The sequence below is a fragment of the Spinacia oleracea genome, unplaced genomic scaffold (genome assembly GCF_020520425.1).
Source record: "Spinacia oleracea cultivar Varoflay unplaced genomic scaffold, BTI_SOV_V1 SOVchr0_043, whole genome shotgun sequence".
NCBI classification, from domain to species: domain Eukaryota; kingdom Viridiplantae; phylum Streptophyta; class Magnoliopsida; order Caryophyllales; family Amaranthaceae; genus Spinacia; species Spinacia oleracea.
Window position 1 is genome coordinate 85,001 of NW_026614371.1, and position 8,122 is coordinate 93,122.

The following is an 8,122-nucleotide window of genomic DNA, read 5'->3' on the forward strand; positions in this document are numbered from 1 at the left end:
TGCTACAACGTGAGTGTTGCTTCTCACTTGTTGCATAGGTTTAGTTATCATGCTTTGCCAATCTTAACATCCTTTTCATCGAATGTTTTTTGAGATATGATGATAAGATCTTTTCGAGTTTGTTTATTATGTGATCTAGTCTTTCTTACTACATTAGTGGTTCTACGCATTTTGCAATGAAGAACCATTAAGTTAGCAGACGTTTTCTTGCTTCAAGAGTGGTTCCACGCATTTTTCAATGAAGAACCATCAAGCCAGCAGATAGGTGATCTACCCAAGTTCAGTGAAGAACTTTAAACAACCCTGTTTTATTGCTTCTTAGGCAATAATTACTTTTACTTCAACTGCATAGGTTGCTAGTGATGCTTTGTTTGGATTTACCTATCCAAGCAGTTCATAGATATGTGGAAGACTCTCCAACTATATCTTAGAACATAGAAATTAATATTTTAATTTCCCACGCAACAACTCATGGTCTCCAATCCATGTTGCCATTTCAAAACACGATGCTCTATAGCTCGTCCTTATCAATGGTTAACTCCAAAGGGTCTTGCTTGATCCTTTGCCAGTGTTTATGCGTGTAGCATCAATATTTAGCGTATCTTTATTTCCTTGAATCAAGAACTATTCCTATGTACCTTTTCAAGTACCATAAGTATTCTTGGTCTCAATCTAGTTGATCTTCACTTAGATCAATAGAGATTGGTATATGTTCGTCATGCCTTAAAGTCATACGATACGTTTTTGGCGATCCTCATATTATATCATACATGATAAATTTTTTTGCAGAATAATTCCCAATTGAATTCTATTCATGTAACTTTAGCTCATTCAATTTTAGTAGATACTGAATCCAGCTAAATTCTTTGACATATAATATAGGTTAAGAATCTCATTTAGACTCTTTGATGTTTAACTTAGTAAATGCTTATACATAGTTCAAACATCCTTTACTTAGATTTATTCACATGGGTCGAATATCTCCAATGGAGACTTTCGTGTTTGATTTAGTAAATGCCATTACTTAATCTAAAACAATATTATAAGATCTTTGTAAATAGATCTTAATACCCAGTATGTACTAAGTTTCGCCATGGTCCATTATTGGTGAATAATTTCAAATCCAAGTCATTAGCATTTGAATGTTATTTCACAATAGAGAGATATGTGTGTGATACACATAGGACCAAATAAGTTTTTATGTACTCCCACTAAACTTCTTATACATCTATAAGAATCATGTATATTTTATGAAACTAAAATGCTTATTAGCTTCACTTAAAATACAGTTCCAATTCCCAATTGCTTGCTTAAATCTATACTTTAGATTTCATAAGCTAGCTTTCTTTTTCAAGCATTTATTTGGATCCACAAATCCTATGACATACCATGTACATAGTTTATTCCAACATTTGATTGAGGAATACGTTTTGTCATCCAATTGCTATATGTACCAATATGCAATCATTGCTTGAATTATAGACTTGAGCATTACGATTATGCATGAGGTTTCAACACAATCCATGTCATGAATTTGCTTGTAACCTTTAGCAACTAATCTAGCTTTGCGTGTGAACACAATTTCATGTTTGATGGTTTTTATCCTTAAAACAAACTTGCAACCAATAGATGTGAAACTATTCTTGCAAATCAACAAAATTTTAATTTTGTCATCAAAACATTGAGTATGTTTTATGGCCTCTAACCATATAGTCTATATATGGCCTCTAACCATTTTAGGGAATCTATATTTCGTCATAGCTTTCTTACAAGTCACAAACTCATTAATTTATATGATAATAGTTTGACTGCAAGTTGTAGGTTTCTTCACTATTTAATAGAAGAATCTCATAGTTTCATTGACTTGATCTCTATGTTTCTTTACTATCTAATAGAAGAATCTCATAGTTTCAGTGACTTGAATTCTATGCCTACTTGGGTATAGAACATCAAACAATAGAATATCAATAGCCACTTGAAAGTCCTTTGAATATTCTGTTCTCCTTGAAGCATTTGTAAAGTCTTCTAAGAGATATCTATTCTTTAAAGCCACTTCTAACGTCCTTAAAGAATAAGTTCGGATTTTCTGAAGCACTTCGAAAAGCCTCCGGAATGTCCGTTTATGTTTGTTGTTCGCCTCGAAAACTTTCGAGGTCTATTTTCTCCCACTTGTCATTTTGGAAACGAATCTCCAAAAGGACATTATTTCGAGCAAACAAACATTATGTTCTCAAAAATTCGTGGTAGAAACAATACCCTTGTGTCTCATTTGAATAAATCACAATGAAACATATATCTATACTTGGGCCTTAGTTTGTCGAATGACAAACACTAAGCTCCCACTGAGTTTTGCAACTCTCTAGATATATTTTATGAAAGTTATTCTGAAATTACTTTTCAATAGCTTTGACGAATTGGTTTAGTTTGGTGGTAGTTGAGCATTTGTTTTAGAAATTATAGGAAAAGTCTTTATGATTCATCATTGATCGAATCAAGTACTAATTGACTTCGATCATTCCAACGTAGATATGCCATATCTCATGGAGCTAGATTGTGAAATTACAACACACAATCATTGATGATCATATTTGGTCTCAAGTAATCATCAACATGATCTAACCTAGATCTTTATGATTTCTTGCCGAGTGGATTTTATACTTCTGAATCTTTGAACTAGCCAAACAGATTCAACTTATATCACATTTGAGTAAATAAACCTATATTCACTCAAATCCATGTGAAATAATAAAGTCATAAAACCTTTCTTTAGCTTTGAACTCTATCGTCTAGGCGTTCTAACAATAGTTCATATTCTTTGTTACTTTCAACAAGTAAGACTAGCTTGTCTTAAGTTGATCTAGAAATCAACCAACTTTCAAAAGTCCATCAAAATAGAGCTTATGAATGTTAACTTGTTGATATGGTCTAAGCAACAATGCCAAAGATTTAATGGAACTCAAATCAAGGGTTTGATTTGAACCTAGTAAAGTTCTTTTAAAGAGTTGTTTGTTTTAATCAAGCATATTGACTCAACCAGTAATTGACCATTTCATTCAAATAAACAAACAAACAAGCATTGTTTTTGTTCTTCTGAATGTGAGTCTTTCTGTGTTTGAAGCAGAAATTTAGGTATGCTGATTATGGAACAAAATAGCCATTAAGTTCCAGCCTTTGAAAGGACTTAAAACAAACTAGATGACCCTACAACTAATGTAGCATTGCCATGCTTCATTTCCCACTTGTAGGTCATTAGTGTATCCTAGCTTCCATTATTTGAGTTATTACCGAAGTAAGAACCTCAAGCGGTATATGATACCAAGGAAGTTTGATTGCTAGGTCACTTCTCTTTAAACATAAATTTATAGGTAGAAACGGAATCGTAAATTCCTTTCATTTGTTCCTCGTTTTCCTATTTCTTGTACCCTTTCTTATAGTCTTAAGAATTGAATTCTTTAGTGTTGACTTTTATACTTTGTTAGACATGTCCAATGTCACCAACAAGGTTCTTTTCATTTTAATTTATGTTGAATATTCTGTTTCAACTAGATGATCCTACAAGAAGCTTCTAAAGTTCTCTAAGCATCGATCTATTCGAATGTCTAGGGACTAGAATCATTCGAGAATTAAATGGACAAAGATATTAGGTTGTTAACCATTGGTAAAGCTGAGCGTTTAAGCTCAATGCTTTATGATCTCAAAACTACATTGTATTTTGAATTCACAAGCACCAATTGGTTTGCCATTCGATTTTGATCTTCGAAAACAACCATAAAAGTCGCTAAAAGAAACGTACATTTTAAATTGCTCACTTTCTCTCATTTCCGTGAATCGTTCTTGGATTCACTACCAATCGAGGAAATTTACTGTTACCTTTCTAAAAGGATTTATTGCAGTGCAAGATATTTAATTATAAACAATAATTAAAACATACATTGAAGCATGCAAAGTCTAAACATTTATCATGAATAATAACTTGAAAATTAAAGCAATCATGCAATTTCAACAAGTTATTAGCATTTTATTCGAATTTATTGTTCCGGCAGGTGTGAATAAAATGATTCCAAGATCCTAAAATCATTGAAGAACTAAGCACAGTTTGTCGACTTAATCCTAGAACATCTTAGGTAAGCAAAAGCCTTTGCTAATAGTCTAGAAACTATTCTTGGTTGATAGGTACGTCTAAGAACTTATTAGGTAAACCTATCGAATTTGCCACGACATAAAAGGACTCCTTACTTATATCGTTGAGTTTCACCAAAACTAACATGTACTCACAATTATTTGTGTACCTTGCCCCTTTAGGACCAATAAGTAACACCTCGCTGAGCGAAAACTATTACTAGATTGATGTAAAGGATATCCAAGCAAGTGTATATTTTGGCATGGCACCTTTTAACTCAATTTTTAAGTTTGGAACTTAAGGCTCTTACTATGTTGGTTAGATTTTAAGTGAACTAAAATCCTTAATCATGCAACATAATCAAGCTTTTGATCTCATGCATTTTAAGACATATTTAAAACAATAAATAACTTAAAACATGCATAAGATATTTGTGATCTAGTATGGCCCGACTTCATCTTGAAGCTTTGACTTCAAAGTCCGTCTTGAAAATCTCCGTGGGAGGCACCATTTTCTTCAAATAGGATAAGCTATAACTAATTACAACTATTTGATGGTTCGCAGACCATATTTGAATTGAAAAATAACTTTGGTACTTTAGACCAATTACATTCAAATTAATGGTACGCAGACCATATTTTCTATCCTATTTGGGCCATACTAGTCACTTCATAACCTGCAAAACAGTACATATACAATATATACCATTCACCCATTCATTATCATGAATGGCCCACATAGCTGGTTAGTAAAACACATTATGCATCACGTAAACATTTGCAGCAATTAATCAAGGGCACCAATAATCTACCAATTATTCAGTCCTTATTAATTCTAATCAGTTGTTTTAACCTTAAGGATTTGTAGACCTAATCAAGAGTTTATGACTAAAAAGCGCTCCCACTCAAACCAATAAATTCATATGCTTTACTAATTTTAAACATAAAATTGTATTTCTAGTCTAACCGGAAACATACAAATTTAATTAAAATTTAAAGCTCATATAATTTTATAATTGAATCCAAAATTTAATTTAATTTCAGTCGCATTTAAATTAATTCATGATTTTAATTTTAGTAAAATAATTAGAATAAATTCCATTTATTATAATTATAATATTCAAAATTAAATCCAAGAAATTAATTCAAATTATTAATTTTAAAATTAATTAAAATTACGTGAACTGAAATTTTCAAATTAAACATTCAAAACGATCTAATCGTAACGCAAACACCCTACGCGTTGCACGCCCATGGGCCGTACGCACACAGCCATTGCTGGCCATGTGCGCGCAGCCCATGCGCTCGTCGCATAGCTGCTGCTGTCCTATCGCAAGCCTCCGCACAGCGCCCCATCGCACGCGAGCTATCGCTCGCAGTGCGCAGCGCGCGAGATCGCTCGCTGGGCGCGCTGGCTCGCTCGCTGTGCGCGCGAGCCATCGCTCGCTGGGGCGCGACATCGCTCGCTGGGCGGGCGACATCGCGCGCTGTGCGCGCGAGCCATCGCTCGCTGGTGCGCGACATCGCTCGCTGGGCGAGCGACATCGCGCGCTGTGCGCGCGAGTTGTGCTGGGCGCAGCGCTCGTGGCACGCGAGCTTGCGCTCGCTGCGCGCGAGGCTGCGCGCACTTGTGCGAGGCAGCGCGCGTTGTGGCGCAGCTCGCTTGCTGCCCACACGCGACTGCCTTGGCTCGCCCCTCGCCCATGCCCATTCGTTCATTGCTCGTGGCACACGACACAAGGCAGGGCTGCTGCCTTGTGCTCGTGCACTACGCCCTTGCTCATTGCATTCGTGCCGCACGGGCGACGAGCTCCCTTGCTCGTCGTCGCATGCCCGCATTATACAACACCCCTTAAGGGTAACACGAAGCGTCCATTGCTTCGTGCGTGCAAGTTTTATGAACGAATCGCATAAAAATTTAAAATTTATATTTAAATTAATGACAATTAATAAATAATATTAATTTCGTAATTTTAGGGCGAAAAAATCGAAAATTTATTATCCAATTGATTTCCGATTGTTATGGATTCAAGTCTAGGTCATAAAATTTAAAATTTATCGTAAATTTACAATTTTTATGGTGGTTTTTAATCATAGGTTCTAATTAATTACAATTAATTATGAAAATCAAATTAATTCTAAATTATTCTAATTTTCAACAAAATTAATCATAATTACAAATTAGATTGCATAATTAACAAGACTAGGCATTCAAACTTGTTAAACATATGCAGTAGGTCAATCAAAAATTCAAGATTTATCAACAGGAATCGCAAATATTTAATTTAACATCTTAAATTTACGAAATTTTGCATTCGAAAAACTAAAACCTTCGAAAAGTCTAGTTAGGCTTCGAATTTGAGAATTCTGGGTTCGGCAGAAAAATACTATTTTTGTCAAAATTTTAGAATGCCTTTTACATGCGGAATTGACACAAAAATCACTCAATTCGGATGAGTAATGAAGAAACTGCCGAAAAACTGCGTACATATAATTAAATAACGCATTTGCAATTAATTAACAATTACGAAAATTATCACCCCTTTTAATTCTTGCAAATTTGTAATATTTAACCATGTTCATGCAATTTTAGATTATGAAAATAATAAGGGCTCGTGATACCACTGTTAGGTTATGATACATATGACATACATAAATCATGCGGAAACAACCATTAACCCAGGACAACATATTATTTACACATAATCATATAGCATAATTTAGATGCATACTCTTTGTTGCGTGCCCTCCCTAGCTGCGCCCGAACCGAACAAGAACAAGTCTTTTAGGACTCCAAGTGTCGTCCCTCCGTAGATAGTCACAGCACGTCCGATCCGCCTTAAGATTGACCAACTAGAATCGCCCTTAAGGTACTAGAAAATTTCGGCACTTTATGAGCAAGATGTGTTTTAATTTTCTCTCAAAAACTCACTTTGAATACTTTGAAACTTGTATATAAATTATGACCCCTAGGCCTTATTTATAGAGTTATGGAAAAGGAATCGTAATCCTAGTAGGATACGAATTAATTGAAATTAGAATCCTACATGAATTCTATTTAATTAATTTATCCATTAGGAATAGAATTTAATCATACACTGACTCTTGCAGATTCAGGAATCACGCATGAGCACAAACTCACACACACACGGCAGCCACAAGGGCTGCCCATGCGCGTGCGAGCAGCAGCCCACGCAGCGCGGCCCACGCATCCGTGGCCCTTGGCGCGCGCTGGGCCTGCCTTGCGGTAGGCCTGGGCGCTGCCTTGGCTGGGCTTGTGGCGCGCATGCTTGCTGGGCGATGGCCCGGCTTCGTGCTGGGCCTTCGTCCGGCAGGCCTCGTCCGATGCTAATTCGTACGATACGCTTCCGATTAAATTTCCATTCCGGAATTATTTCCGATACGAACAATATTTAATATTTCCGATTCCGGAATTAATTTCCGTTTCGAACAAATATTTAATATTTCCGTTTCCGGAATTATTTTCCGATTCCGTAATATTTCCGATTCTGACAATATTTCCGTTTCCGGCAATATTTCCGATTCTGGTAATATTTCCATTTCCAATAATATTTTCCGATACGTACCATGTTTCCGTTTCCGGCAACATCTACGACTTGGATAATATTCATATTTCCGATACGATCCATATTTCCGTTTCCGGCAATATCATCGTTTCCGGAGTATTCATTTCTTGCCTGTGACGATCTTAGCTCCCACTGAAACCAAGATCCGTCGGTTCCGAATATTCATAGATGGAGTATTTAATGCCATTAAATACTTGATCCGTTTACGTACTATTTGTGTGACCCTACGGGTTCAGTCAAGAGTAAGCTGTGGATTAATATCATTAATTCCACTTGAACTGAAGCGGCCTCTAGCTAGGCATTCAGCTCACTTGATCTCACTGAATTATTAACTTGTTAATTAATACTGAACCGCATTTATTAGACTTAACATAGAATGCATACTTGGACCAAGGGCATTATTTCCTTCAGTAGAC